General features: G+C 36.7%; 1 protein-coding gene and 1 long non-coding RNA gene across 3 annotated transcripts in view; one reads left to right on the top strand and one right to left on the bottom strand.

Moving 5' to 3' along the window:
- The window catches only part of LOC134296683 (uncharacterized), a 31,378-nt gene extending 25,877 nt beyond the window's left edge, over positions 1-5,501 (bottom strand). Inside the window, exon 1 of the long non-coding RNA XR_010003503.1 lies at positions 5,029-5,501. This is a non-coding gene — a long non-coding RNA (uncharacterized LOC134296683). The remainder of the gene's footprint in view (positions 1-5,028) is intronic.
- Positions 1-13,743, top strand: part of efna5 (ephrin A5) — a 225,781-nt gene that overhangs the window by 160,151 nt on the left and 51,887 nt on the right. The window lies entirely within an intron of this gene.

Below are 13,743 nucleotides of genomic sequence, written 5' to 3' on the forward strand. Positions count from 1 at the left end.
TGGCTATTTCAAAAGATAAAAAGTCAGGCTGTGGTTTTGACCAGTAGCAAATCAAATTTAGAAACCTTTGAACTAAGTTTGAAGCAGGGCTATGTGTGTACTCGGCTAGTGTAGACAATTGTTTCTTAACTTCCTTTTTTAAAGAAAACTGTGGAGTATTAATTCAAACTATTGGCATCATCCAGTCTTTAGCAACATAATTGAAAAAATGTTTTCATGCCTGTATTGGGAGGGAAAATATGTAATATATTTTTATAATTATCCTGCACCAGCACTTTTATTATAGCTTAGAAGCTTTTCAATATTGAAAATTTGTGAATATCCTTTACATTTAAGCTGTTGCTTTTAATAACTTTTCTTCACATACAGACTCATTTTTCCTACTCACAGTTAGTGCCACTTCTCCACTGACTGAAAGTGGACCTGAAGAAAGAATATTGCAGCTATACTTCAGGAAGAGATTTGCCAACAAGGCGTTTTATTCTTAGATATATAGTGCAATATAACAGCATTCTTTATATTTAAGTCATTCAAATATCCATGGGTCATTTAAAGTCATGGTTATTTAATACTAAAGTGTCATTTTTCATCTTGGGGATGGCGGAGGGGGTGGGACACTTTCAAGTACTTTTAAAAAGTGGTAGAACAAACCAAAAGGTCCCAGTTTTCTGAAATTTTTGTTTTTTTAATTATTTATATGAAATTTAAGAATGTTTTCATTTTAACATTGGAGACATAACAATGTTGGACAATGTAAACTACATTTAGAGACCCATATGTAGATTTCTGCTCAAGGATGAAGGCTTCAGCTTCCACCAACAGCAAAGGGGGAGGTTATTTTCCTCAATTATTTCTGTAGTCCTTGCTCCCTTCCCCAAATATAATCCCTAGGAGGTTTCATTAACTCTCTGTATCTGTGAGGGTTCCTTCTTTCATTAACAGGAATGTCTACAGAATCAAAGTTCCTTTCACAAATGGAAAGTCTCTGCTGGATCCAACTGTTATTAAATTTAAACACGTGCTTTCTTGCTTTATACGTACGATTCATCTTGAAAAGGATGACAGACAAATATATTAATTGGAACATTTTTGTAACGTGTGGCAGCTCATTTGAGGAGTACCTTTGTGGGCCACTTTTGCATAATATACAACAAACCCATAATCATTCATTATTGTATGAGCTGTTTTATGCTTCTTAATTTTCTTTTTAGAAAGAAAAAAAGAAAAGTTTGTCACTTCTTGAAGGAAAATCTAGTACATAGAATCAAAAAACCCATCAAAACAAATTTAAAAAAATGCTAGGCAACTAGCGTTACTGGGCAAGAAATCTCTTTAAAAGTTCTGGTATTAAGTACGAATTTAATTATATTTACACACACACACACACATATATATACACATATACATACATATATTTATATATATACACACACTCTATCTATCTATCTATCTATCTACATATAAAGCTAACATGCCATGCATGACTCAATCACTAAAAGCAGACCAGAACTTTAATATTCAAAATGAAAATGTCATAACATCACACAAGAAATCCAAACTCCAGCTTCACAGGTGCTGACTTTGTTTTTGGCCTCTAAAGATATATTTTTAAAATCTTATCACAGTGGTATTCAACAGTGTGCGTGGTGGCTGGCAAGGGAGAAGGATTTGTATTGACTTTAAAATAATAACACCAAGTGGACCAGAGCAGATGTTTCATTTACTATTTTATTTGCTACATGTGTTCCAAAATGGAAGAAGAAGAAAAAACTTGTGATATAAGACCATTTCTATCATCTGTCTTTGTCACCTTGTTCTGTATTTTCCTTTCCACTTCCCTCCCTCCTTCTAGTCTCCTGCATATCAAGGTGTTTGCATGCAAATGTTAAACATTTTTTGAACTCAGAATAGGACTGAATAATCAAGCAGTTTGGTTCCTGAGGAGTATTCTGAATGTCACTTATTTTGAGCGTGTGGCAAAGCATAGTTTTCCCATCCTTTTTCCAAATATAAATTGTCTGAAAGTATTTTTGCTAAATTCTTCTTGCTTATAGATTTAAATGATCTACCATTTATAAGAATATTATTCCCATCATTAAATTTAATTATAATTCGATTAGCACACTGTTTAAAGCATCTATACTTTATTCACATTAGCCCAACATGAACCACAAAGGCGAAGTTTGTGGCAAAGGGAAGCTTTTGAAGACCCACATGAAGAAAGCCAGATAAGGCTTTGAAGGGATTGTCTGATTTAAGCCTCCCCCCTCTGCATGTCACAAGGGGTGGAGGAATCTGTACATAGATTCCACTCCTCACAACGTCCTTCTTTTTAACTTGTTTGACCCACCCTTCCACCCTCAGAATAGTGTTAGTTAGAACTAGTTGCGTAACGGACAGGTAGGACTCCCCCCCCCCCCAAAGTTTATCTGGGAGGTTTTTCACCTATCCCACACTCTTTCTGTTGATGGTGGAAAATGGCTTTAGGTGGAGTCAATTAAATATGTTGTCACTGGTATGTTAAAAGTTTAAATTAGATTCAGTAGGCACCATGGCACCCCCTTTGTGGAAAAGGGTGGCCTTCTGGAATGTTCTCTCTAGGGCAGGCACGAGCAAACTTCGGCCCTCCAGGTGTTTTGGACTTCAACTCCCACAATTCCTAACAGCCTACCAGCTATTAGGAATTGTGGGAGTTGAAATCCAAAACACCTGGAGGACCGAAGTTTGCCCATGCCAGCTCTAGCGTCTTTGACTTGGATAGTTATTATTACTTTTATAACTATTTGTTTAATACAATTTAAATTATATGTTATTTAAATTGTATAACTTACTTATTACGGTACAATACATTGAGTATTTGTCTTTTTATGTCTGTGGGCCATCCTGAGTCCCCATGGGGAGATAGGGCGGGATATAACTAAAGTGTTGTTGTTGTTGTTGTTGTTGTTGTTGTTGTTGTTGTTGTTGTTATGTTGTTGTTTTCTGGCTGGGAAAGAGGCCATTCTTGAGGCTTGAATGGGGGTTTCTTACTCTTGCAAAACCCTGTGGTTTGAGAGGGAGCGCCCCCAGGATGTCCTTCCCTTTAAGCAATCAAAAATAGTTTGGATTGCCCCTTGGAGTTGAGGTGCTTGCGCAGGATCGTCTGTGTAGGTAGTCTGTGAAGTGAAACCTGGTCCTTGACTATACCTATCAGGTGGATTTAGCCCCCCCCCCCCTTTTTCTTGCAGGTTGCAGAAATTAAATAAATAGATCAAATAATGGCCCCTTAATACCGTATGTTTATTGTCTGGCCTCTTTATTTTGTGGTGGGTTTTAAACAATTCCTGCTCTTTAAAATATCATTGGTAGCACTCAAAAACTAGAACAGACTTATTATTGGAACTTTGCTTTTTCTGGAAACAGATATTCAAATGTTTGGTTTCAGTTGTTAAGTAGGACTTCTTATTATTGTGCATTAGATAATGTTTCAAATGAAACCCAACATTATTGGGGGAATAAAGCACATCATTATACTTTTAAGGCTAGAGAGACAGCTTAAATTTGGAGTCCTCCAAGATGATTTGGGGATGGAGATCCCATTTCCTGTTATTAGGTTACATGGATCCATACTTTGGTTTCAGAGAAATTTCAAGCAAGATCAATGTATTGCTGCAATGTATTGTTTTTAATAGGCTCTGTGAAGAAATAGAGAGAATATCAGTTTTCATTACAGTATCATCATATAAACCTATATTCTCTCTGCAACCTGTTCGTTTACAGGGCCTGCTAGAATCAAGCAAATTCTTAAACTGGCAGCAAAACAGTTAGGCACAAGCCTAACTATCCTAAAGACAGTAGATCCTACCTGAACTTGGAAGCTAAGTGGCGTGAACTCTTGTTAGTACTTGGATGGGAGACTTGCAGTGAATACCAGCTGCTGATAGCATTGGAAGGAAATGGCAAAACCAATTCTGAATATTTTTTCGCTAAGAAAATCCTATGAAATTCATGGAGTCACCCACATTGGAAACAAAATCATGTCCCTAGACTTCTCACTCATTGAAATGAGGATACCATTACGGCATGGTAGAAGCATAGAAGAATAGCCACTGTGTTACTTCTAGAAGCACTATGTAGAAAATGAAAACATGTCTACATTTTATTTTAATATATATTTTTAAAATCTTCCAAGAGGTACTTATAAAGATAATGTGTACCCTGAATATTTACTTTCTGGTGAATTAGATTTTACTCACTCAGGTTTTCAATAAATCAATTAGACTGATAGGTTTTCTTTGAGACAGACAGCTAAGGAATTTCATTATTCATACAACTCTGTGATGCTACTGAATCAATTCATGCTGTATGCATTTTGCGGTCATGAGGAGTTTACCCTCCCTTATGAGGATAAATGTGAGCACACAATAATGGAAGATGCAGAACAAAATAGGATGAAGTCTACCATCTTGTATTTTTTAGCACAAACATTTTTGCCTTTTACTTGCTTGTGTGTGGTAGCAGTAACTGAATTTAAATGAGATGCTCTAGCAGTTTACTAATCAGTTCACATACAATGTAACAAACATAGAATTAAATGAGGGTCTGGAAAAAGGTCTTTGTATCATCTGATTGCCAAAGGAGGGTAAAGCCTGAATGTAATTGCTTGTTGGGTGTAATTATCTTAAAAGACACTGACTGAAAAGTTATTTCTTAGGCCCCTTCTGCACAGCCATATATTCCAGATTATCAAAGCAGATAATCCATATTATCTGTTTTGAACTGGATTATATGAGTCTACACTGCCATATAATCCAGTTCAAAGCAGATAATCTATGTTTTTATATGGTAGTGTAGAAGGGGCCTTAGAAAGACCTCATCCAGAAAAAAACCAAAATGTGAGTTCAGTATAAGATTGTGCCAGTGTCACGTGTCTTTAGTTACAGATCTGTTCTGTTCCATTTATATGTTCTACGTGTGTAAAATGTAATGTAATCATGTTAAAAAACAGAGTACGTTCAATTGTACATCGTCATCTGTAGTGAATCTTACCTGGTAGGCCGGAAAGGGAGCCTGGATAACAGTATGGCAGGCCTCCATTTTGGGAGAGAATGCCAGGGAGGCAGCCATCTTGAGTGAGGATGGTTGGAAAAGGGAATGAGTTTGGAGACTCCTAGGATTGGCCAGAGGAGTTGGAAGGAGCCAAGTCTTAGAGAGGGGAAGAAAGAGAGCTTCAGAGGGGGAGTGCGAAAGAGTGTGTGAGAGAGTGTGGAGAGCTGAGAGCTGGTGTGTGAAGGTGTAGAGTTTGAAACTAGGTTTTCAGGGAGAGAGTTGAGTGCTATGAGCTGACAGGAAAAAGGTCAGACAGCAGTTTGATTTCTTGTGAGAGTTAGCACAAGACATTGACTCTCCAGGCTGGGCTAATTAACAGGAAGAACTCTAGGGTAGAGTTAGTTAATAACCCAGGGGCTACCTAGATAGGTTAGTCAAACTCGTCACTATTCTCTGAAATAGAGCGAGGGTTTTGTTACCAAGTTAGATCGGTTTGGTTAGATCCGTCTGTAACAAAGTGAAGAGAACTGAACAAGCAACCAATTCAAGCTGAAGAACTTTTGTAACAAATCATGCCTTTTGTACCTCTCAGGAGTAGTTAGTTGTCTGTTTTAAAATAAATAAATTTTATTCTATTTAACGGTCAAAAGGTCTCTACGGCGCATCATTCAATCGTCAAGCCTTTGTGATAGTTCCAACATTAGTAACATCCAGTTACTACAGAAAAACCTCTTATTTGTTTGGGAGTCAGGGGTGGAAGCAGTGTTGGCAGGCATGGGAGCAGTTTACCTCAAATACCTTGGAAAATTCCTAAAACCTATTAGGTTGGTGGCAGCTTTAATTCATAAAGAAAGTTTAAAATACAAGCAGGGTTCACTTTACCCTAACACATATCCATCATCGTTCTACTATCATATTGTAGGCAGGGGTGGGATCCTTTAAGTGTGTGAAAAGGTCTGCCCTGCCTTAATTATAGTTGTCCGTATCCATGATCTCTCTTCCCCTTTGTGATATCATCCAAGTTTGTTTTTAAAAGCTATACCCATTTACATAGGTAATACTCATTCCAAGTGGTTAGAAGAAACAGGAGTCATAGATCGCCCTTACAGATAACATGACTTCGCTTTTCTCATGTCAGCTTCTCAAAGGAGCATCTTTCCTTGAAGAACTGGTTTGTGTTGAAGAATTTGGAATATGTTTTGCTGACTGAAGCAAGTATTTCTGTGATGGTCAGCTGGTTGCAAAACAAATCTTCTCACAATCCCAATAACCTTCTTTTAGTAACTAAACAGTTTGTTTTAATGATTTCATGAATCTGACTTAACTTTATTTATTTTATTTATTTACAGCATTTATATTCCGCCCTTCTCACCCCGAAGGGGATTCAGGGCGGATCACATTACACACATAAAGGCAAACATTCAATGCCATAACATAGAACAGAGACACAGACAAGATGCAGGCATGGGCTGGCCTCGAACTCATGACCTCTTGGTCAGAGTGATTTGTTGCAGCTGGCTTGCTATCCAGCCTGTGCCACAGCCTTTAAACATTGTGTATTCCTTATAGAACATCAGCAAATGTAAAACATCATAACAGCCTAAAGGTTGATTTTTGAAACATCCTCACCTTTTTTAAAAATAAGTTGATTATGTTCAGAAAATGTTTCTTACATGGAAACTCTTTAATGACTCATTTCTCCTTAACCCAATTACCAACTGAAAGCCTCAGAAGAAGAACCTCAGTTTTTTTTAAAAGAACACATTTTTTTGGTATAGATCATTTGTACATTTAGTGCACTTCAGTCTGACATTTGACTATACATATTTAAAGAAATGCAATTTCACACATTATGTTAATAATTGTGAAGTATTAGACAGTCAAATATAAAGTGCATGAGAGCAATCAGAGGCATTTTTTTCTTGAATGAGTGACTTTTGATTTTGAACTTTTTCAAGACTGGAGAGACTGCTTCAATAAATCATTGTGGTCTCTATTATGCTGGTTCTGAATGGATGCAGATGCTAACTGGACCAAAGTGATGGCTTTTACAGTTCATTGGGGATCTTGTGGGAGAGGGGGAGCAATTTGCACTGAGTGAAGTGAAAAAGATTTACATTACCAAATTGTTCTGAGTTCTAACTGAAAGAAGATATCCCCGATTTTCTTAAATCTCTCTATAATAATTGTATGGAGGGAAGAACAGGAGAAGGAGATTTTTGCCTCCATACCATCATTGAAGTAGGGAAAACATGGCGTCTTTTTTATTTTTTTTAAATTGCTTCAGCTGAGAAGAAAACAGACAGAGCTCCTGGCATATAATGGGTGCTTGGATAATTTCTCTTTGGCATGCAGTTTACTTCTTAGTTTCTCACAATATGTTTGGACAGACTTAAGCTTCATTGATACTGCTGAATGTCCTTGATCTGTAGACCTATTAGCAGAATACTTCGAGTCTAGTTCCTTCATCCCCTCCCCAACTCTTTTATGTGTGATCAGCTGTAGATTTTGGACAAATATGCTGCAGGGTGAGGTAACAAGATGTGCTTCTTGAAATTGTTAGCCTAGAAACCATAATTGTTGCCACATGCTACTTTGCATGCAGAGGAATACTTGAGATTCTCTCCTGTAGAAAACAAGTAATGGAAAGAAGAAATCATTATAGTCAGAAAGCTGAAGAGATAAACTACGACAGAAAATAGCAAGTGGGAAAGATTGAAAACTTTTAAACTTTTTCTTTTACTAAAGGTGAGGAATAAAAAAGCTGTGAATGAGATTAGCACAAGTAAAATAAAATTCAAGCCACCTAACTAAATATTATCTGTGAGCGGTTAGATATCAAGGCAAATTTGTTGCGTATTACGTTGACTTAGATATCAGATCTGTCTGAAATGTTGGCAGTAATGGCACTTCATCTATCTTGTTCATAACTTTTATGTGCAGGGTCTTTCACAAAGGTGGGCCCAATTTGAAATCGCTCTATTTCTGTAACCACGAACTGTCCACAAATGAAACTTTTACCACTTGAAAGGCTGGATATAGAGTTTTAAAAGATTACTACTAGATGTCTCACCCAGTGCACAAACAGCCCCTAGGCTCAGTCATTCAAAAAAATGGCCATCCCGCTTTTTATGTAATTGTAGCATGTTGCCATCATAAAATACAATTTTTAATTGGGCCCATATTTTGAAACACCCTGTATTTTGTTCAGTCATGACAAAAACCTATATTGTCTAAATGATGACAACTCCTTGGAGTTCATGTTGCATGGTGTCTTTTGCCCTGCTAACCTCTCTCCTATGAATTTTTTTGCCTATTTTTACTTTTCACAGCTAACTGTGTGTAGCATTACAGCTAACCATATGAATTCTAACCATAATTAACTGCAGTTTTTCAAACCAGTTTCTCTCCCTGGTTGGCAGGTAAATGAAGTTAACTCTGGGAAGCAGCAGGCCCAGAGCTGTAGCAGGGGGGGGGGGGGGAGTTAAAAGTTCAACCCCCCCCCCCCCAAAAAAAAATTGTCAGGTTAAATAAAACCTGGTTTGCTCATAAATTGGTTAACCACTTAAAATTCATGAGTAAACCAGGTTTGGGAGGGGGGTTGAACCCTTAACCCCCTCCCCCAGCTACAGCCCCGAATAAACCTAAAGCCATATGAAAGCATGCTCCCTATCTTGTTTCCAGCACTGATTTGATTGTTCATATTTTAGAACCTGGAGCAGTTTTGCATACCTGTGTCTAATCCAGGAATAGACATAAGCTCCATATTTTAATATGACTTTGGGAACTGATACAAGCATGTTTATGTAAGCAGTGTTGTGACTGGATTGTGTGCTGTCATCTATTTGCCATCTTACCTAGTTCTTTTTTTGGGGGGGGGGACCTAACAACAACTGAGAAGCAGAATGTTTTAGCTAATTATGAAGGTAATTATTTGCTTTGTTCATATAGAAATTCCTTTAATGTTTGAAAAAGTGCTGTAATGATGAGATCTGGAATTCATTCTGCTCTGCATCATCATAAAGAAGGAAAAAACCCTTGGATGGCATTTTTGCCTACAGGCTGCTGAGAGCTGATTATTCTTCTAATCAGAGCCGTCACAATCAGGGGAGACAATTAGCTAGGTTAGGTCTCTGTTGATTTCTCGTATGGCCCTTAGCATCAGATGGCCTTGAGCACTCTTGAATCATTCCAACAAGTATTTCGATAGTCTGTATTCAACACCACCTGCTGTCATTAGGACTCTTTTTACCCATTGAAGTGCTTGATTTTGTGCATATTTATTTATATTAAGCTGAGGATGCAAGATCTTGCCACCTTTCAAAAGAAAAGAGTCGTCCAGACCTGACAATAACAGATGAGTTTAGGTATCTGACTTGTGATGTGAAATTTGTGAAATTAGATGTTTGATCTGCCAGTGTGACAGGTGTGATTTTCTTTTGGTACTTATTATGATAAGACAATATCTCTTTAAGGAGTGCATTTAAATATATATAAAGTAAAATATATAAAATGTATCATGTGTGTGTGTGTGTATGTAAAATAGGATTGGCAATAGTAGCTGCAGAGATGAGGGACGAAGCATTGTGATCTTGCTTTGCCAAACTGAGGCAAGATCATGTCTGAGCAATTAAATAAAAGCAAAGTAGGTGTAAATAGACAAACAGACAGAAAATATTCAAAGTATTGTGTGAAATTAAGTTACATTTCCTTCATAAAAGAAAATAAAAGTTAAGGATATAAACAGAATTCCACCTTTTGCATATATTGCCTAAAGGTTTTGTGAACGTCAAAGTCTTATGTCTTTTGCTTTTGGGAACATGGAAGCCCTAATTGCCTCCCTGTAGCTTTCAAATTGAAGCAGATTTATCATTCAAATAATACTGTACACATCTTTTGTTACCACTGGGTTTTAGTTGAAGGGAGCAGGTGTAAAACAAGTTTAGATAGTTCTGTAAAATTCCCATAGCAGGTGTTCGGTAGCAAAATAACAAATTCTCTGGGCCCACAAGCTTTGCCACTCTACAAAATGAAATAGTAATGACTGCCATGGTTAAGATTTGCTGCACTTCACAAATATTATACAAAGGAGTTAACATAATGATGGCTCTTTAGAAGAATTTTCCTTTTTTGGCATATTTTATTAAGCATTTAGTTGTATTTTAACTACCGTAACCTTCTGGAAAATTGGGGTCTCTGCATTGTTCATATTTAGGAGGATCTTGAATATTTGTTTCTCTTAGCATCCTGTGTTTGTCATCTTCTGGATGTCACCGCCATTCATTTCAAAATTCAGAGACTGAAAAGTATTATTTGAAATAGCTATTCATGGATCAGGTGCCAGCAAGGACATGGAGTTTATGGTTGAATTTCCGTGTATGCAGCAGTGGTTCAAAATTCATGCTCTTCTCTTCTTAATTAGCCGTAGGCATATATCAAAGAAAGGATTTAGGAACTATTGTACCATATATCTGAAATTGCTGAGAAATGGGCATTACAAATTTGTGAAAATCTTGAAAGTAAAGCTTTCCTTGTCAAACTTACACCTCCCCAGACAGCACATTTTACGTAAAACCTGGAGTATACTTTAAATGGGCATAGCATGGACAATAGAAAAGACATGACTTACATTATCTGCTGGTTTACATTTATTTACACCAGTTGTTCACTGTCTATCGGTATATTGTTAGTGCAATCTACATATTACAGTACAGTATAAAATATGTGCCACTTGAACATGAAACATGAACCAAATTAATAGCAGAATGCTGTCATATAGTAATCTCTTTTGTCTTTTGTGTTACTTGCCTACAGACGTACGAGGGATATTTTTATACAAAAGTGCAGTTAATTTAGTCACTGAAGGAGTTTTACTTATTTTTTTATTGAACTTCACATGGAAGACATATTGATTCATAGGTTAGATTCAATTTTGAAATGGAACAGGACCTAATATCTTGTTTCATGAATGGCTTCAGTAAAGGACCTCCTCTCAAGATTCTTTTGCCAGCAGATATACCATGTCTGTCACGATCTTCAACTTTTACTGTGTCATGGAACTAACAGCCCTTTGTCCCCCACCCCCATTTCTTCTATTAGACATGTAGATTAGATTATTCCAAATATTTGTAAGTTAAGCAAATTGTACATGTTATAAATGACTGCTGAACCACCCATGTGAAGGGTGGCCATAGGACTAGTCGTTGTTCTCTTTGCTAGATCCTGCATGTTAAAGATAGCCATGGGACTAGTTATTCTACTGAATTAGAACCAGATGTTTATTACGAATTCCTACAGATATTCTATTTTTTAAAATTGGGTGTGTGGAATGATCACTGCACGTCTGCTGCTGTATATATAGTAAAATTTTGAAGCCATTAAAAAAATTAAAACAAGCTTATACTTTAATGCCAAAGTCAATTAAACAGCAGGGGCATGAAATGATGTTAACTATTACGAAATTTGTCCTGGATTCTGTGCTTGGTATTGGCAGTGCTGACAATAGAAATTATCTTGGGATTTGAGAACTGCTCATCACATTTTGTCCTGCATGTTAGAGAATCATTAGAGGATTAAAAATAGTGGAAGGACATTGTAATGCCCCATAGTTGTAACTTCAGTTATATATTGTCTCACTATTCTATTAGCAAAGGTGGAATGAGAGAATAATTGTTGTGACATAATTCTTAAAACTGTTCTCTTCAGCAGAAAATATGTTTTTAGATTAACTGAAAAGTTACCTTGCTGATTAGATACATGCATGTCCATGAAATTCTTCCACTTGTTGTAATTACCATACTTTAGATAGCTCTGATGTCAGCCCTATGCAATTGGGAAGGGAGGCAGAAGGGATATTATTTCTGAGATAAACTATGCATTTTGTACCCATAAATAAGCTGATAAAAAGCCCTAATGTTTCTTGGAAAGTATTTTAATAGACATTTTTCCTATTTTCATTCATCAATAATATTTTATAGGAGAGTGAAAGAACAAATATCTAAGAGCTACTGGGATTAGTATTGGCATAAATTTCTTATGGAGAGGCAATGTCAATTTCAACGGATGTGCATCAATCACACAGAAGGTCTATATGAATGTTGTGGAAGTGATTTTCTTTTTGGCTTTTTAAGTGTTAGAAGCAAGACCTTTATGCAGATGGGCCATTGTTCTCCATAACCATGAATAGATTGTCAGCACATGCCTCGGGGCAGGGTTAACAAATACCAATCATAGTCGCATTCTATCAAGCCTGATGGACTGTAGCTCTAAAGTTAGACACATGGTCAACGCATGTTAAACAACTCATGTCTGCATTGTTTAGCACGATGCTGTAGTCATTTTCTTAATTTTTGTTGTGTTTATGTCTCCTAATTAATTCTCAGAACTGAAGTTTTCATGTATGATCAAATAGTTTTATATTTTATCTGAGCAGGGTATTATTTTATATTGTGCTGCGGCAAAGTTTATTACAGAATGTAAACGCCAGCGACGGAGTTTCCCTTTGTTTTAAAATATCTAATAAGCATGTTTATGCATATCTCTTAAGAACAGTCACAATTATTGTCACTTTAGTATTTCCAGATTAATGCTTCAGTGGCAGAAATAACAAAGCAATATGTTTTGAATTGATATGATACCATATTTTGGTGAGTAAATATTATTAGTAACACACCCACAGACAAAATTGGCACAGTAGAGTCTCACTTATCCAACATAAACAGGCCGGCAGAACGTTGGATAAGCGAATATGTTGGATAATAAGGAGAGATTAAGGAAAAGCCTATTAAACATCAAAATAGGTTATGATTTTACAAATTAAGCACCAAAACATCATGTTATACAACAAATTTGACAGAAAAAGTAGTTCATTACATATTAATGCTATGTAGTAATTACTGTATTTACAAATTTAGCACCAAAATATCACAATGCATTGAAAAACTTGACTACAAAATTGCGTTGGATAATCCAGAATGTTGGATAAGTGAGACTCTACTGTAGCTTTTATTCTCCCCTCTTTTCTGCCTAAATCCCCAATTGTGAAGTCAGACTATTCCTGAAAAGGAATAAATGAAAGGGATGATGGGTTGGAGAAGGGGATAAACCCTGAGCCTGAACAGTGTAATGCAGTCAGCCTTGATAAAAAGTAAATCGAAAACAAGAGAAAGATGATGGGAAAAAGAGGGAGCGTGGAATCCATAAATCACTCGATAGAACATATAAAGATGTATGGATGTTAATTATGAGGTTTTTTAATTCTGCCATAGATAAAATGGGATAAATGTTATGAGTCTGAACCCACGTATTACTGCTAGATGGGAATAACATGAAAGAATTGGGAATTGAAATTCACAAGAGTACATCTCTATAAATCAGCCTGGCAAAGAGGCTGGTGTAGCCTGGATTGTTAAATTTCTGTGGTCTGGAGACAGACTGTAAGAAATCCCTGGCTGACTTTAGTTTCTGCTTGGATGTGATATCCTTCAGTTTATGTGACTCAGGTCATCAGTACGAAAGTTCAGTTGATAAGTCTAAATGATGCCTTTGACAGAAACTCCTCTTTTCCCATTCTCCTTACCATCCCTCTCCATCCCTCTCACTAAGTTAAATGCCCACAGAGATGAAAAAAAATCAATAGTCAGGTGGGGTTTGCAGTTGCAGGGATTAAAGCCATTGGAGCTGGGAGAATTTGAGGACGAAAGCCTGATCTCTTTG

This window comes from Anolis carolinensis, chromosome 2, assembly GCF_035594765.1.
Source record: "Anolis carolinensis isolate JA03-04 chromosome 2, rAnoCar3.1.pri, whole genome shotgun sequence".
Classification (NCBI taxonomy): Eukaryota; Metazoa; Chordata; class Lepidosauria; order Squamata; family Dactyloidae; genus Anolis; species Anolis carolinensis.